The 18,114-nt window shown below is 40.3% G+C and overlaps 1 protein-coding gene across 4 annotated transcripts in view; it reads left to right on the top strand.

Moving 5' to 3' along the window:
- The window catches only part of LOC107227861 (annulin-like), a 486,920-nt gene that overhangs the window by 260,160 nt on the left and 208,646 nt on the right, over positions 1-18,114 (top strand). Inside the window, exon 1 of one of the 4 annotated variants that reach the window (XM_046738595.1) lies at positions 5,492-5,655. The exons of the other annotated variants lie outside the window; for them this stretch is intronic. The gene's annotated coding sequence lies outside the window, so the exon portion shown is untranslated. Of the gene's footprint in view, positions 1-5,491; positions 5,656-18,114 lie in introns of those variants that run through there. 4 annotated transcript variants of the gene reach the window in all.

The following is an 18,114-nucleotide window of genomic DNA, read 5'->3' as shown; positions in this document are numbered from 1 at the left end:
CGTAAAACACAGTAAATCAGTAGACCCTCTTAGAGAATTATTAACCAAAGACAAAGCGTGGGAATGGTCGCATAAACACTCAGATGCGTTCTAAAAAATGAAAAAAGATATTAGCAAATGCATTACGCTCAAACATGTGATCCCATTAACACCATTTAAAGTTCAAACGGATGCGAGTGATCGAGGAATAGCTGGAATACTGTACCAGATAGATGAAAACGAACAACAAAACATTATTGCTGTGGTCAGTCGATGTTTATCGCGGTGTAAAATTAATTATACAACCACTGAGAAAGAGCTTTTAGCCATAGTTTATGCGGTTGAAAGATTTAGGGTTTATCTTATTGGAGTAAATTTTGAGATCGTTACGGATCATGAGAGTTTGACATTTTTAAGATCGTCAACATTTCAAAATGCTCGTATTTACGATGGAACTTTCTCCTGCAGCAATACTCGTTTACAGTGTCTTACTGTCGTGGCAGCGACAATACTGTAGCAGATTTTTTCAGTAGAAACCCCGAGGGTGAATTCGTGGAACAAATGCAAGAAAAAATCGTAATCTCGTCAATGGACCAATATATTTTGCCTATAAGAGATACAGAGGAGACATCATTGATTTCAATTGCCATGTTGAAATATGATGCGAATTTGAAACGGAGTTTCAAAACTTTGGGCGAATGGCAGCTTGAAGATCCATACATTAAGGGCAAAATTGAGGCAATTGACGAGATAGGAGGGAAAGAATCAGGATTTATCATACACTCTGGCATTTTGTTCCACAGAAATAAGAACAGAGAAAATTGGAGAATAGTTATTCCTGAAAATATGCAACGACTTTTAATTGACGCTATTCATACGAAATTAGCGCATCCTGGGGTGTATAAAACGATTGGATATTTGAAACAATGTTATTATTGGCGTGGAATGGCGTCACAGGTTAAAAAATTCATTATGTGCTGCGATTTGTGCCAGCGCGTCAAATATTTAACAATATCAATGGAAGGGGAATATAATTGGGTTGCAACAACAAAGCCAAACGAACTCGTTACGGTGGATTTCTATGGCCCTTTGCCAACAGGACGAGGAGGAGTGCAATATATTTTTGTTATGTTAGATGCATTTTCAAAATTAGTCAGTCTGTTTCCAATGAAAAAAGCAACTACGCGCACGTGTTTGAAAAAAAAAAACGGAGTATTATATTCCAAAAATCGGAAAGCCTGAGCGAATATTATCCGATCACGGTAGTCAATTCACGTCTGAGGTGTGGAAAACGGAACTCCAAAAACTGGGAATTAAAACTCTTTTCGCTCGATCAGGCATCCTCAGTCGAATCCAACTGAACGGGTTATGAGAGAGCTAGACCGTTTGTTTAGAACTTGTAACCAATTTTTGTGAGTTGAGGGTAAAACGATAGAAACGAGATAATTGGTTACCCTACGGCGCAGTCACTAACCTGAATAATTAGATAGAGAGAGAGGTAATAAGAGCGAAAGCTACGATTGTTGGGCGCCAGACGCACATGCGTCATAAATAGATAATTAGAGGAAAAGATAAAGGTAAAGGTAAAGCTAATAGATAAAGGTAAGGTCAGGTTCTACGACGGTTTTGCACAGTTTGCTCAGATAGACAAGGTAATGGTAGAGGGGCGGGGTCGAATCCAATAGATAAAATAAGAAACAGGTGAAGCAGGAATAGTATCAAATATATTAAGTAAGAAGCGATAAGTTTAATGACAAGCAGGTAGCTGAAGAGATTGAGATACAATTACAATAAATGCGATAATTAACAATATTTACAGCCAGAGAAGAGTTAAGCGAGAGATTTAACAAATAACGGAACGTTTTCCGAATAAGCGGGAAATATGCGTAAGCTCGCGATACTATGATTCGAGGTAATAACTAATACGGTTTTATAATGAATATGCAGAACAGAAAAGATATACGGTACTTAAATTAAGCATTAAGCAAATAAACCATAAAATATGAGAAGCGATTATAAACACATGCGAAATACAACAATTGTAATAGTTATCACATTACCAGAATGATCAGAAATAGGCAGACAGGGAATTATGAATTACAAGCTAAATTCAAGCAACAGGTCAAGTAGAAAATTATCATAAAATATAGGTACTAACAGATAATACGTAGTCTCTAGTTTGCGGTAAGTGCGAGAGAAAGAGAGATAATATTCTGTACGATAAAAGGTAATTCAAGATAAGGCGAACAATATTCAAGATAATTAATATGCAACGTACGGCAAACCAAAGAGACTACGGACAGCTACGATCAGCGATATTAGCGAAGAAAATAATGAAAAAGATGTTATGCGATACGGCACAATACTCCAATGTCAAATGAACGACGAGCGGGACCGCGCAGCGATGTAAGATCGCTCCCGCGGTACACTCACTAAGATAAGATAATCAACGGTAATAGGTAAAGAGACAGATATGAACTAATCAGAGAAGATATAACGAAATAGCAATGCTCAATAGCTAAGATAAAATTTGATCCTTTGGCGGAACGCGCTGCTAGACAGCGATATTAGACATTCAAATATTCCAGAAGAGAAAGATAATAAAATAAAGCAATAGTCACTACAATGCGTAAGTAATAGTCAACCAGTCGCGAAGTTACTTGCAATAAGACAGAGAAAAGGACAAGATAAGAGATAAGAGAGAATAAGGTACGAGCCCAGGTGGCTCAAGCGGACCAACTGCAAGATAAAGAGAGAAAATGTACGAGCCCAATTGGCTCAAGCAGACCAACTGCAAGATGGAGAGAGAAAGAGATAAAGGCAAAGGTACGATATATTGCAAGTAATCTCATGGCTTCAAAAATAGAAAAGGAACCTCACTCACGTAAAAGAAGGTATAGCAGGTACTAGCGAATGCGGTATAATAGCGAGAACTAAATCGGTAGATAGCGATAATGGCACTAAATATTACGATAGCACGTCTTGGTTAGTCAAAAACTGAACGTAGAGTGACGAGATGAGCGATGATCCTGATTTTCGTCGAGCTGCTGTCACGTGATTCTTCCTCAAATTTGCGGTATTCTAATTGGACCAGCAGGTCGCGTAGGTCTGGTCTACGGGTAGGCGGCGATAATCCCTCGCCGCTTGTTTCTCTTCTCCCTCGACGACAGGTATCGAGGTATCGGGACGTCGGAAGGTGGTCAGAGATGTTTTCCTTCAGCTATGCGGTATCGTTGGTGAGAGGGGGGGGTCGTACTGCTCATGTGTTGCGATATTGAGGTGTGCGGCAATATTACGTCACCGGTCCTTTGGACTTGCGACCGACTGTAACTCACTCCTTGCTTTACTGGTACTCCCCGTTGTAGCTATTTCGTCGGCGCTGCATCCCGGCCCTCGCTCATTGAAGCCCTCATGCCGGAACGATCTGGTGGTGATGGCCCTCAACCCGGATCCCCACACTAGATCCACCAGATCCACGTGGTCAGCATATCAATAGCCTATTCCACGCCGCAGTCCTTCGATAGGACGGTTCGTGAAGAGAAAACCGTCCTCTATTTGATAGACAACGACTTAGTAGATGTTAGGGTCGGTTCAGCTCCAGGCTGATAAGTATCGTCGACGGGAGGCTTTGTTGTGTTTTTGGCGCACAGCCCTGTACGCCGCCTAACGATGCATCCGAGCGGTAGAAGCATTCATTCGTGGTTCGGCTCCTGGCCGATAAGTCTTAAATAGTCGGAGGTACTGTTTGTGCATCACGCACGACCCTTTCCGACAACTAGATAGGCATTCATCGGGAGTGGTTTCAGCGGTATTCGTTCGTCTGTAGTCGGTGGTGGCCGATGTTGAGCTGGTACGTGACCCCTGTCAGGCAGTGTCCTGGTATCTTGACGCGAAGGTCTCGTAGATGGTTCTCGTAGAGCGTTACAGAATTAGAAAATAGCATACAATTAGCTTAGTAAAGAGAATTCAACTTAAAGATAATTAGTCGTTCATTTTTGGAGTATGGGCCTCAGACGTGCTTTCGTTATTTTTAGCGACATCTGCACCTAGGGGAATGCGATAATTAACCAAAGTGACGGGGTACGAAATATCACATCACAAACTTCATGTGCTAAGAAACATACGAAATGGGCCGAAATGGTTCCACAAATTCAAGAATTTCTGAACGTTACTGTACACCAAAGTACCGGTATGACACCTCAAGAATTGCATTTTGGCAAGCCGATAAAAGATGAAATTCATAAAATCATTCAGTTTCCACAAAGTCACGATCCGTCTCATGAGTATTTAATAACACTGGCGCGAGAAAATTTGAAGAAAAATTTTGAATATCGCAAAAAAGGGCAACATAACATAACGAAGGTTCAATTATCGGTGGGAGATTTGGTTTTACTGAGAGTCAGACATTTATCGAATGCGTTTGATAAAGTGACAAAAAAGTTTTTCCATCTATTCGAGGGTCCGTACAAAATTGCACATCGTATTGGCGAAAATGTTTTTGTACTCCTCGATCCAAATAATGAACAGAAAGAAATAGGTACGTATAATCGACTTAATCTCCGAAAATATTGCGTCGAAAATAAATACAAGTCCAGTTAATGTAAAAATAATTTAATTTAAAATATTGTAAATATCGTGGTAAAAATATCGTTGCTATGAATATGACGACGGAAATCTATACGATTAAACAGATTCTGGAATGACAAGAGGAGATATGTCTCCTTGACCCTTTAAAACATAACGCGGTCATTGATGTTGTATGACAAGATCGTTTTTGAATTAGATAGTGTGTGAGTGGTGACCGTGTCCTGATTTGAGATGGAATATCTGCTTGTATATTTTTAATGTGTGGTATGCCGTACTGCGGAATGTGTGCGATTTGTATCAGAAGTCGAAAATATTTATTTGTACTTTTTTTTTTTTTCTCTCTTTCCTCGTGCTGTATGCTTTGCTAAGAAATGTTGTGAGTAATTGAATATTGTTGTACATGACGAAAGAAAGCGCTGCCATAAGTCGTGTGTCGTCGGACGACCGAGAATATCGTGTTCCTAGACCGAACTCCTCCACTGGGCTCCATGACCTTGGACGAATCTCTTGTCCAGAAATAAAAGGCATCAACGATCTTTGAAGCACTGGAGCCGTTCTCGCTTTATGGTCAAGAATCATCGGTCCCTCGAGTCGTCACATCATAAATTGTCATCGCATGTCTAGAAAGGGTTTCGAATCGATCTAAGGTCGTTGTTCGACCAATGAATCTCCGATCGAGAATCAACATTGCTTTACACGGACAGGTTGAGCCATTCATCCGGGTGTCATGCATCACACCTCATCCAAGATGCGTCGCATTACAGGAGGGGAATTGTAAGGTGATAAATCCAAATTTTGAATTCATCCGCGGGTAAAATCGAATTCTATAATCGAAGAATCAATCCATCCTCGATTTCTCATTTCCCCCCTTCCGATCACACTACCGAGTTCGCTTTCGTGAGCTCGGCCTCTTTGCTCTGGGACGTCGAAGGGACCGGTCATCCGCTCATCTCTCTGTAGTCGACTCAACGGAAACTGGCCAGTACTTAAAACAAGATTTAACGTGGAGAATATATTGAAATCATCGACTTCGATCCCGGATTCCAGTCACAGGGCAGGAGCCAACGTGGGAAAAAACGAGCATCCTGGGTAAGTCAAAACTTGAATTATCGTTTATTCAAAAATCTCACCAAACTCCGAGACAAATCACAAAACAATGTATAAATTGAGATGAGTGTGTGTGTGTATCTGTATGTGACTGTGTGTGAAAATATGGGCCTCACATGTTCAATAAAAGTAAAAATAATGTGAATCGATCTTACAAACACCCAACACGTGCTCGCGAACCAGATACGCTATCTTCGTCTACCAGCGCTCACAGACTCACCGAAATAGCTCACCAACACCCAACACGTGCTCACGAACCGGATACGCTATCTTCATCTACCGGCGCTCACAAGCGAATGAAACATGTAGACCAGCACCCAATACGAGCGCATGGATCTGCACATGAATCCACCAGCCCTTCCCCACGAAGACGAAACAAAGCATTACAAGACACTTCGACTTCTACTGTTACCTCTGACTCAAGTGCCAGTATGACTGACAATAGCAGCGCAACGGAGGCACCGATCGTAGTCGATAAAACGATCAAGCAAACTACGGAACGAGTTCAACCACTCACCTCATCTAAATCAAACCAAAACACCGGTAAGCCCCAGGGTCGTAGTGTTAAAATATGTGAAGAACAGTCCGACACACTGAATAAGCCGACACCCGAAGCCACTACCAGTAAAGGACGAAATTACGCCCCTCGATTCACGGAATTCGTAACAGATCTTAACCACCTACCATTAACGGATAGTAAATTTATTCAAGAGATACGCGCCAATTTCCTCGACAGACAAGATAACCTAGCCCACTGTATCTCGGCAGACTGCAAGACATGACGAGGAGTCGCGGGACAACTAATCGATAGGAAAATAATCACCCGAGATCAACTACAACAACTAGACCCTGAAGTACCTTGTTAATCGGATGATCCATTACATATTTAAAGACTCCGACATAACGATCACCATTTGCAATTATCAAAACCCCACTTATGACTCGACATCTTCTGAATCTGAAGCAGACGCATCAACACCCAGAATCCCTGCTCCCCCTTTAACTCGTCGGCCAATGCGTCGGACCGGCACTAGGTCAGCTCCAAGACATGCTCCGGTTTCTACTCCCTCGCGGTACCCAACTGATATCTCGGAGAGTGACTCCGTGACACATGATCTGGACTCAGCTGTTGAAAAAGCAAATTCAAAATATCATCAGATCTTGCGGCAGTTGCCAGAGGAAAAAACTAGTCAGGATCAAAACAAAATTACCCATGGCAATCACTGACACGCCCGCAGAGGCCTTTGACAAAGTAGCCCTAGATTTACTTGGTCCACTCCCTGTTACGAAATCGAATAACCGCTACCTTTTGACGATCCAGTGCAATCTGACCAAGTTCTTAGACGCCATTCCAATTCCCGATGCTACGGCAAAGACGATAGGGACAGTATTCGCTAAAGAATACATCACGCGCTATGGATCTCCACGAACTATACTCACTGACCAGGGACGAAACTTCATGAGTACCGCTTTCAAAAAAATATGCAGGCTCTTCAAAATTAAACAACTACGAACAACCGCCTATAGACCACAATCAAACGGCTCATTAGAAAGAAGTCATCTTGTAATTACCGAATACATCAAACATTACACCAACGAAGGTAAAGATTGGGATGAATTCATACGTTTCGCCATTTTCTGCTATAATACAGCGAAACACGACAGTACACATTATTCACCTCACCAGCTGATCTTCGGCTCGGAAGCTAAACTACCGACAGATGCGATACTAAGCAACACATCCACGCATACATACGATACATTCCTCCTCGATCTAATAGCGAATCTCACAGACATCCGTAAACGCGCCGCGTTGAACCTGAAACAAGCTAAACAGAAAAGTAAAGAACACCACGACAGAACGATTAACCCACAATGATTTGAAGTAGGACAAACTGTCTACCTATTAAACGAAACAAGGTCAAAATTCAAAGATCATTATAAAGGCCCGTATGTAATGAAACGAATAATAGATGACGTTAACGCCGAAATATACCTCACGCTCAACAAAACTAAAATAGTTCATCTCAATAAACTGAAAATCGCACATACATAGTAAAATCCCACATTAACCCTTTCAATAGCAAACACAGTACGACCGACAAGAAGGGTATGATAATCCAATCGAGCTAAACATTATCCACCCACCTACTTCTTCTGTCTTACCCATTCCCAACGGAGTAGAAACCCATGATGCAGTTCCTTACACACCACCTCCGCTTCTTTTAAACCCACCAGTACTTAAAACCTTACGAAAACCTTATTACAAATAGGCAACTATTATATTGCTACCAAGATCTGCTGTTGCGCTGTCAAACAGACATAAGTAAAATAAATGCTTGTGTACACTACTGCATTAAAATGATTGTAATGTCGATCTTATACCCTTAGTTTACAATTAGCCCAAAATATATCTACACTCATAACCGATATCATTGTACGAATAGGTCAAACTCTGTATCTTGATACATCAAAAAAAAAAAAAAAAATAGTATTACTTAGTACCCAGCGAATCAAAGAAATCATTGTTGTTTAATCTTAAGTGTACTAACCCGCTTCCATGCGCATTAACCCTAGGCGCCTAGCTTTAAACAACATTATGTAACCATAGTATTATAACTATATGCCTTTCGCTCATACGCAATCCAGAATATGAACCATACTATCTTAAACATAAACTTACCATTACAAACACTTATCCTCAAATATCCAACTAATGTTGCTAAACGCATCAATCAATATTCATTCTACATTCGTACTGCGACTACATACTTGTAAACACACACCAATTATCATTTTCATATATACGGACAACATATTATATTCAGATTATAAATACCATACACTACCTATAATAAGAAAAATTGTAAAACTAATGTTGAGCACATACTTTGAAATCATGTTTCACTACTGTATATGACATTTCCACCTTCTTGCTTTCCATATTCGGGACCATATCTACCGCTATGCTCCCTCTGACGGGGGGGGGTGTTACGTCCAGCATACCACTTCTCTCTATTTTTCCTACTCGCTAACTCTCCCGCAGTTCTTACATTAATCTCATGGTCTCTGTCCTGCCCTCTTATCTCTACGTAGTCTCACGCTATTCACTATCGCGCTTACTCAACTTCATATGTTTTTGGTTCACGATTAAACTAATACCAAATCATAAAGTGGTTGACACTTGTCTGTTAGGTTTGCAGGATATATCCTTCTCACTCTGTCCTACTGCACTAGTGCGTAGACCTCGAAATCGTGAAACTGGCACCGTAAAACATCCCCGTAACGCTCTCGGTGAACGATATCTACTAAGCCTATCACAGTTCCATGCGTAACTCTAGCGCTTAGTTCACTCTCATAGCTCTCTCTCGTACATGAGGCGTGCGAAACTTCTTCGCCAAGTTCCAAGAACTGCCTTGCTATCTTCCACGCGCTGCAGGTTCGTTCGAGTAATATCTTGAAATTTTTTTCGCTGAAAAATATTGCATACGGTTGTTCACGAATTTTCGGCAATGTGTGAGTCACGTCGGTGTTTACCCATGAAAGGGACCGTGTCAGCGTAGAGCGGTCATTCTAGAGCAAGCTTTGCAACTCTATCTTTGTCAAGTGCATGATCGAAAGAAGAAGAAACATGGATTCCGAAAAGTGTTTGAAATTAATACAAATCATGGAAACGGCGTTCAAGATTTTATCTGAAAAATCGTCACCGGCAAAGATTGCAAAATGGATTCGATTCGGAACCCAAAATATCAGGCTTTTGAATAAAATCTTACGCAACAACGCCTCAACGATCAGGGAGAAGACAAGAATTTTGACTACAATTGGAATTCTGAAATCGTTGACAGTCATGTTTGAACAATTTCAAAAAGTGGGTGACGGATTACGAAGCCGACGAAGAAGCGATCGAGTACGGTGGCTAGATTTGGAGACAGCTTTAGAGAGCCGAATTCGAACGGGAGCCATTATCAATCTGCGGCATAAAGATTTGAACAGGTTTTTGGAAGATGCGAAACACCTTGTCGTTGCCAGACTGAAGAAAAGTGGGAAGTTTAAAAGCAAACTGTGTCTTGTGTTGTAAATTCAATGTAACGAAAAACGCTGAACTTGTTGAGGAAATGAAATATTTTAACACCAGAAACCAGATCATCCTCCAGCCAGCTGACATACACGGGTGGTTCGAAGAGAACGTAAAGCAAAAAGTGTTGGCCAAGGTGGAAGATTTTCAAGAGAGAGACTCTGGTTGGTCGCTGACTGAAATAATCAATTTGACTGTGAATATCAACAAGTACGTGCCACTGCGAGGCGGTGTGTTCACATACACACCACTACCCAAAGATATTCAAGATAAGAAGGCTGTCGTCAACATCCGCAACAGCGACTCATATTGCTTTCTATGGTCGCTCACCGCAGCCCTCTTTCCGACCAACAACACAAATCCCAATGAAATTACTTCATATCCACATTTCAGCTCAGTGCTACAATACGACGGTTTGCATTTTCCAATGTCTTTAGACCAGATTCCAAAATCTGAGAAACTTAACAAACTTTCAATTAACGTTTATGGTATAGATAGTACGGAAAAACAAAAGCGCAGTGAAATTGTACCCATTTATTTAAGCCGAAACAAGTCTGATAAGCCTACAATCCATCTTTTTAATAGAGTCTGCAAACGACGATGACGATGATGATGATGGTATGGAAAATATTGAAAAGAATGTAACACATCATTTTGCATGGATTCGGAATTTATCGCGGTTGACAAGTTCCCAAATTTCTGAACGTAATGGTCGTACTTGGTTGTGCGATATGTGTCTATCACACTTTCAATATGAAAGGTGTTTGTTCAAGCACAATGTAGATTGCATGAATTTGAATAAAACCAAAGTTATCTTACCAGCAGAAGAAGACAAGATTCGCAAATTTAAAAATTTTCAACACAAAGAAACCGTTCCATTCTGCGTTTACGCAGATCTAGAATGTTTACTGCAGCCCACACATGAAAGTTTTGGGAAAAATAAAACAATTTATCAGAAGCATCTTCCGTATAGTATAGCTTACTATCTGCATTGTGCGTTTAACGATTCGCTTTCAAAATTCAAAATTAATCGCGGAGAAACTTGCATCCAATGGTTTGTGAATGAGTTGAAGGAATTGGCACATTAGTTATAGGGATACTACAAGACTGTTGTACCGATGGAACCACTAAATTTCAATCAGATCAACGAATTTGATTTATCGGTGGTCCCTCATATTTGTGAAAAACCGTTTACACCCACAGACGTGAAACATCCGGATCACTGTCGTTTCACGGGAAAGTACCGTGGTGCGGCTCACCGCAGCTGTAATCTAAATTACCAAAAATCGCACACTATCCCAGTGATATTCCACAATTTGTCGGGTTACGATTCGCATTTTCTGATCAAAGCCCTGGCAACGTCATTCGAAGGTACTGTTGAACTATTACCTGTTAACGAATAAAAGTACATTTCCTCTACTAAATTCGTTAAGGGAACGGATGTAACCTTCCGTTTCATAGATTCGTACCGTTTCATGCCTAGCAGCCTCCATAAATTATCATCGTATATGGACGATTGTCAAAAAACAATAACACGTAAATTCTGCAGTAGCTTGAACAAATTTCGGTTATTGACTAGGAAAGGTGTCTTCCCGTACGAATACATAGACAGTTGGGAGAAGCTCGAGGAGAAACAGTTACCAGCCAAAGAACAGTTTTATTCAAAATTGAATGACCGGAATATATCAGACGACGACTACGCACACGCGTGCGACGTATGGCAAACTTTTAACGTTCAAACTTTGGGAGAGTATTCGGACTTGTATTTACAGACGGACGTGTTTTTACTGGCTGACGTTTTTCAAAATTTTCGACAGAATTGTTGGACGACGTACAAACTGGACCCATTACATTACTACACAGCGCCCGGTGTGTCGTTTGATGCAATGTTAAAATGTTCAGGCATCGAACTCGAGCTTCTCACCGATATAGACATTATTCGAGGTGGTGTGTCACAGTGTTCGAACAGATACGCAAAGGCCAACAATAGATATATGGGAGAGGAATTCGATCCTGAGGTCGGAGGATCTTATCTCATGTACTTTCAAATTGATAATTTGTACGGTGCTGCTATAAGCTTTCCTCTGCCATACAGTTCCTTCGAATGGGGATCAGACTTCAGACAATGCGACGTTCTTACCATCTCGGACGATGCGGAGTTTGGTTACATGCTCGAGGTAGATTTGGAATGTCCTGCGGAACTGCATGAAACTCATGAAGATTTACCGTTCTGTCCGGAGCGCAATGTACCTCCGATTTCGAACACTGAACAGCTGAAATTGACGCCTACGCTATTTTCCAAGAAAAACCACGTTGTTCTCTACAGCGTTTTGAAACAATGCTCACAATTAGGCTTAAAATTACTCAAAATTCACAGAGTTCTCAAATTCAGGCAAACCCCGTGGCTCAGAAAATATATAGATTTGAATACCGATTTGCGGAAAAAATCTCACAACGAATTCGAGGAAAATTTTTACAAACTGATGAACCGCGCAGTTTTTGGCAAAACAGTGGAAAACGTGCGAAAGTACAGAGATGTTCGATTGATCACCGAATGGGATGGACGGTACGGTGCTAGAGCTACCATAGCAAAGCCTAATTTTCACAGCTGCACCGTTTTCGACAAAGAGATGATTATCGTCAAAATGAGTAAGACGGAAGTCAAGTTGAATAAACCATTGTATGCAGGTTTTTCCATCCTGGATCTGTCTAAAACATACATCTATGATTTTAATTATAATTATATTAAGCAGAAATTTGGCCACCGAGCAAAATTAATGTATACGGATACCGACAGTTTGATTTACAGCCTTACCGTCCCCGACATACCGGGACAATCTCTTGAAACTATACATACAATGCGCATGCGCCAAATAATTCAATCTCATTGGTCGGTGAAATCGCTCTGCGGCGATGTTTTCGTTTGCTGAGCAGAGCGCAAACGTACTCAAAATGAAAGTAAAGCTGTAAATCTCTCGCGCGTAAAGCCGTGGATTGAGGTTATGCTGCTGTTTATTTTTACGTAACGTGAATTTTTTAAGAAAAACAGTATCGTTCAGCAATACCGCGGTCGATATCGGAAGATATTCAACCGACGCAATAAAGAATTTAACGGAAAAGCAAATATCAAATGATACAGAAATTGGGTGTTATTTATTGAAAGAAGAAATCTGAAATTCAATGTGAAATGTAATTAACAAGTGAGAGTCTGGACAAACAGAGGTAGGTAAGTAAAAACAAAGTTTATTGTGAACAGTTTCTTTATTTACATAAAATTAAAAATGCGTCTCATTAACGATTTATGTTTTGTGCATTTTATTGGAAATTAGTTGTATCAAAAAATACCAAAAGATCCTGTCTGATAATGATAGCTTCTAATATTTTGAGGTACGAAATAATTCATTGTCAAAGCGGGAGTAAATTTGTCAGGCATGGAAGCATGTAGGTAAATTTCTAATTACGTCATCTTTGACTATTACAATATTTTAACATGGATTCAATGATAAAATTAGTTTTTTTTTCAGCAGGCTCAAAGTTTAAACCTTTATTAACACGAGGAAAATTATGCCTTACCTGATGGTCAAAACGTTTAGGTGGCAAGGATCCTGGTTTCTCGAGCGGTGCAATCATTATAACCATCGAACCTGGTTGTTCCGTCAGAGATCAGGTACCAGCGTGAATTTCATCAGGCCATCACCACCTTCTTAACATCAGTTGAGGCAAAATTGAAGAGCGGGATATACTACAGATGATAATGGCTGAATATCCCATCATTTTACTTTGATCGAGCCAATAGCGATAAGTTTGTTACTTGACCGTTGCTACCAATTCATTCTACCGAGGAATCATTCTGTGCACCATTGCAATTCAAGCATTATTATTGACCAGCATTGTTTTTCAAACTTTATACCATTCAATTTGGTATCTTATTTTGAAGCTTACTTTTACTCTCTTTGGCATTAAATTCAGATAAATAGTTTTTCAAGTCCTCAATTAGATTGTAGGGTTGAATTTTACTAGGCAAACTGAATCAATCTGAATCTAGAATTGTTAAATAACTCTAGTTAAAAATGTCTTTAAATTTAATCTTAGTCGATGGTGTCATCAGGTTAGCTAGTTGCACGATAACTTAAAACCAAATTCAATTTTACACTCTTTATAGGGTCCTACGCTAAGACTGAAAGCTTGTGAATCTCCATTCAGCGTAATTGTTTCTGCATTTCATATTAGCATTGTCTGGAGCAAAAAAAATCTCATTTTGAGATTGGAAATGGAACCTGAAACGCAGAAGTTATTCAGTAGCACGAATTGAAAACCATGAATTTTATAATGGTTCCTGCAACAAAGGGACTCTTTCCAAATATCCTTGTTACAAGGTGATGTTCGGAGGACTATGAACGAGATATTGTATCGGATTACATTATTTGGAAAAAAATCTTCATAAACTTCGTTAAAAATTAGATATTAATTTATTTTGATGGAATAAGGGACACAATCTTGAATCCGATAAGTCAATATCCTCGTAATAATTTTCTGACATTACTCTAAAACATGATTGTCCTTGAAGGTAATTGTGACGTTAAGGCGCATTTTGAGAAAGTTGATTTTCAACTTGTGTCATAGGATGTGATATACGTTCCTGGTTTCTATGCTTCCGATTAGATTTTATTTGTTTCGAACCGCACTAACATGAAATACAGAAATTATTTTAATAAATCTGATGTTACTTGAATTTTCAATTTGAGTATTAGGTTCCCTTCATTTATTCAATCGAACATCATTGAAAATTTGCGAAATGAACTCTGATAATCATTAGAAAATTTTTGATAGTAGTAGCAATAATTTATTGATCGGAAAAAATACATTGACTATCGACTATTTGTAAATTTTGTTAAACTATTTTCGAGAAAAAAAAAGATTCACTATTCTGTTACAGATAGTGAGATATTTAAATTTCTTGAACGCTCGGTTTAATGTCTCATTTTCAAAAGTGATAAAATTCAATATTACCACCTAAAATCACAAGAGAGTGAGAAAGTTGCTTAGTTGCTTGAAAGTGGCGATGATCTTTGTAAGTGTGATAAATTGAATAGGCAGATAACAGTAAATATTAGAGATGTAATTATTTTGGCCGTATCACCTGTTGATAAAAAAAAATTTGATTGTTATTTCTGATGTACGAAATAATAAAAATGATCAAATAAAATGTTCCCACCTACCTGCTGCGTTTCTTCCAAGCACCCAACATTTAAACAGATTTCTCATTTCAGTCGAATAAAGCCAATTTTCACAGAGCATTAGCATCAACTTTCCGGGTTACTACCTCGACTGTTTGAGATTCTAACCTCAAAATTTCGTATGAACTACATCGCTGCCAGAAGCAGAGTTTGACAGCTGAAAATTGGAGTGGCCAGTCTGTCCGAGCAGCCGATAAAACTCGCGCATATATGTATAGTTTCAAGAGATTGTCCCGGTATACGAACATATGAAGGAGGACTTGCATAAATTCAATATGTCTGATTATCCGCTTGGTAACGCGTATGGAATGCCTCGAGCGAACAAAAAAGTTCTCGGCTTGATGAAAGACAAAAATAACGGGAAAATAATGTTGGAATTTGTAGGATTAAGAGCAAAATTGTACGCATTCCGAGTCTTGACAGATGGTAAAGACAATAAACGTGCCAAAGGTGTTAGAGGATCAGCGTTGAGAAAAGTAACTTTCAACGATTATTTGGAACGTGCGTTGGAACGTGAAAATTTTTCCACAAACCAGCATTTGATATTAAGTCGAAAGCACGAGGTATCCACTGTAGAACAGCAGAAAGTGGCACTGAGCTGGAATGACGACAAGCGGATCGTGTTCCAAAATACAACCGACACGCTTCCGTGGGGTTACAAGCCTGCACCTTAGCTTTGTAATTACAGTATCGTAATCTATGTAGGACTCAATTTATAATTGTACTATGATGTATAAAATATTATCATGTAGGATGGTGAATAAGAACACTCCGAAATATAAAAAATTGTACAACGATGCATATGTCTGTCGAATGTCTGAAAAATAAAGATGCATACTTGTTATGTGTCGGGTATAAAATAAAGAGACACATACGTTCTTTACAAAAAAATTCATTCATTCAAATGTTACATGTCCGATTTGTTTTTCCAACTGTTGTGTGTGTTGTCAAAACCTAAGCATTTAACATATATTTTTCTTCCACGCTTCTTGAGCGCTTTCTCCACCAGATAGATATCCGAATGTTTAACCTTGAGGAGCTCTTGTTCCTAGAAACCACCAGCGATGGGTTGATCTCGGTAGTCTTTGAGCTTGTACGTCACAGGATGAGTATTTTCCACTCGAATTATCGTGAATATTTCAGTCGTCCAATTGGGAGTGTAACCTTTCTCGAAGACATTTTTGAATTTACTGATTCGAACTTTGTCGCCGGATTTGAACTTTGCCAATACGGTAGGTATCGCTCGAAGCCCTTCGTACGCCTGACGTAATAACAGCCTCTCGTTTGCAACGGTGACATCCGACGGTTTCATTCTTATGGTTCGGTGTTTGGCGTTGTTGTAAGCCGAAACCAAATCAGATAAGATATCGAGCCACTTGTAGCTTCCTTGCATGCTGAACCGTGTCCACATTTTACCTTTCAGCGTCCGATTGAAACGTTCACAGATCGAAGCCTTTAAATTACTGTACGTGGAGTAAAGTTTGATTCCGTAGCGTGTCACAAGCGATTCAAATTTCGTGTTGTAAAATTCCGTTCCTCTGTCGACGTGTAAATTTTTCGGTACCCGTCCTTGGACAAGCACAGATTCCATTGCCTTCGTAACATCATCTCCAGACTTGCTCTTTATTGGTATAGCCCACGCATACTTTGAAAAGATATCAATGACTGTGAGCATGTACTTGTAGCCTTTGTTTTGTCCAACGTACGACGTCGTATCAACAAGATCCGCCCGCCAGGTCTCGTCGATGCCGCGCACGTCTACACGTCGACGCGGGTAATTCCGGCGTGCAGGCTTATGCAGTTCCGTCACCAGTGCTTGCTTTTCCTCGTTCATGTTCCAACGCTCTTAGTCTGGTGTCCAATTTGGAAATGATTTCTGCGTTTTTAATCGACAGGTCTCTGCCTTTTTCAAAGTCTGTGTAGAAGGTATCCAAAGCTTTCTCCATGGTGATCTCTGAAGCTTTGATCATTTGATCAAGGTTGTCGATGTGTTTTTGCAGCAGGTTGAATTTTCGTCTTAGGGCTTTTAAAGTTACAGCATTGTTCGACTCTGCGGGATCTGCGACATTGCACAGTCTCTTGTTCCGTATATCGTAATGCCCATCCGCTGTTATCTGAAACCCGACACCCGGAGGACCGCGAGTGCTCGCAGCTGTGTTTTTATTCAGCTGACGTCCAAACACGTCGACGCCCATCTCGTAAATGATTGCGGAGTCGACGAGAATTGGCTAATAAATGATTCCGGCTTCCCGGAGTGCTTCCAGAATCGACATAATTTCATTGTAGTGACTTGTATTCCCAGCCACTCGTGATGACATACCATAAGCAATCGAAGACGTTCCACCAGCTCGTTAGCGTCGTCCCAGGAAATATAATCTGTTTTAACACCTTGTCGATTGACCTAAGCCTGAGGTAGCAGAACACTTTTGCCCGTACGTTTCGAGATCTGTGACGATGGTAATACGCCTTTGCCTGACGTAGAAATATTGAGCAGCTCAGCAATTAAATGCTTAAATTTGGCGCTCTGAGAGTTTCGGATAGGCTCAGTGGCGCTATAGTACTTTCTGTGAGCATTTGTTGCGAGAAGGATATTTCTGTAATTCTCCTTGTCATTGCGGGTAATGTGAGCGCTGTTGGGCATCTTTTTAAACAGCGGCTCCAGAAGTCCCTGAGTTTTTGGATAGAGCGTGCCGCCTATGCGAACAAAATCGCGCTCGAAGCTTATAGGTGAATCACCAACCATCAGCCCGGCAGTAGAAAGACTCCGTACCCCGTACACGGTATCCAACTCGTGCTATCTTTGTTTATCGTTGAGCATCTCAAGATATTCATTTTCTGATCTCACTGACGATTCCGTGACAGTTTGATCCTCTTCCTCTGCAGTTGCAAAAGAATCTTCTGCTTCCATTTCGTTCTTCGGCTCATCCTTCGTTTCAGTTTTGAGTTCTTCCGTCACCTCTTCCTTGACAAGTTTCGTGCCTCGAGAAACATTGACTCATTCCTGCAGCGGGGTTACCACAGGTTTGAAGACATCCTTCATTGTTTCCTGCAGCGACTCTTTTCTTGTCTTGAGGATTCTGTGCTTACGACGAATCGCATTACTCGCTCGAGCGATACGGTGCAAGACTT

This window comes from Neodiprion lecontei, chromosome 1 (genome assembly GCF_021901455.1).
Source record: "Neodiprion lecontei isolate iyNeoLeco1 chromosome 1, iyNeoLeco1.1, whole genome shotgun sequence".
Taxonomy (NCBI): domain Eukaryota; kingdom Metazoa; phylum Arthropoda; class Insecta; order Hymenoptera; family Diprionidae; genus Neodiprion; species Neodiprion lecontei.
Note: the sequence above shows the minus strand (reverse complement) of the source record. Positions and strands in the feature narration are given on the sequence as shown.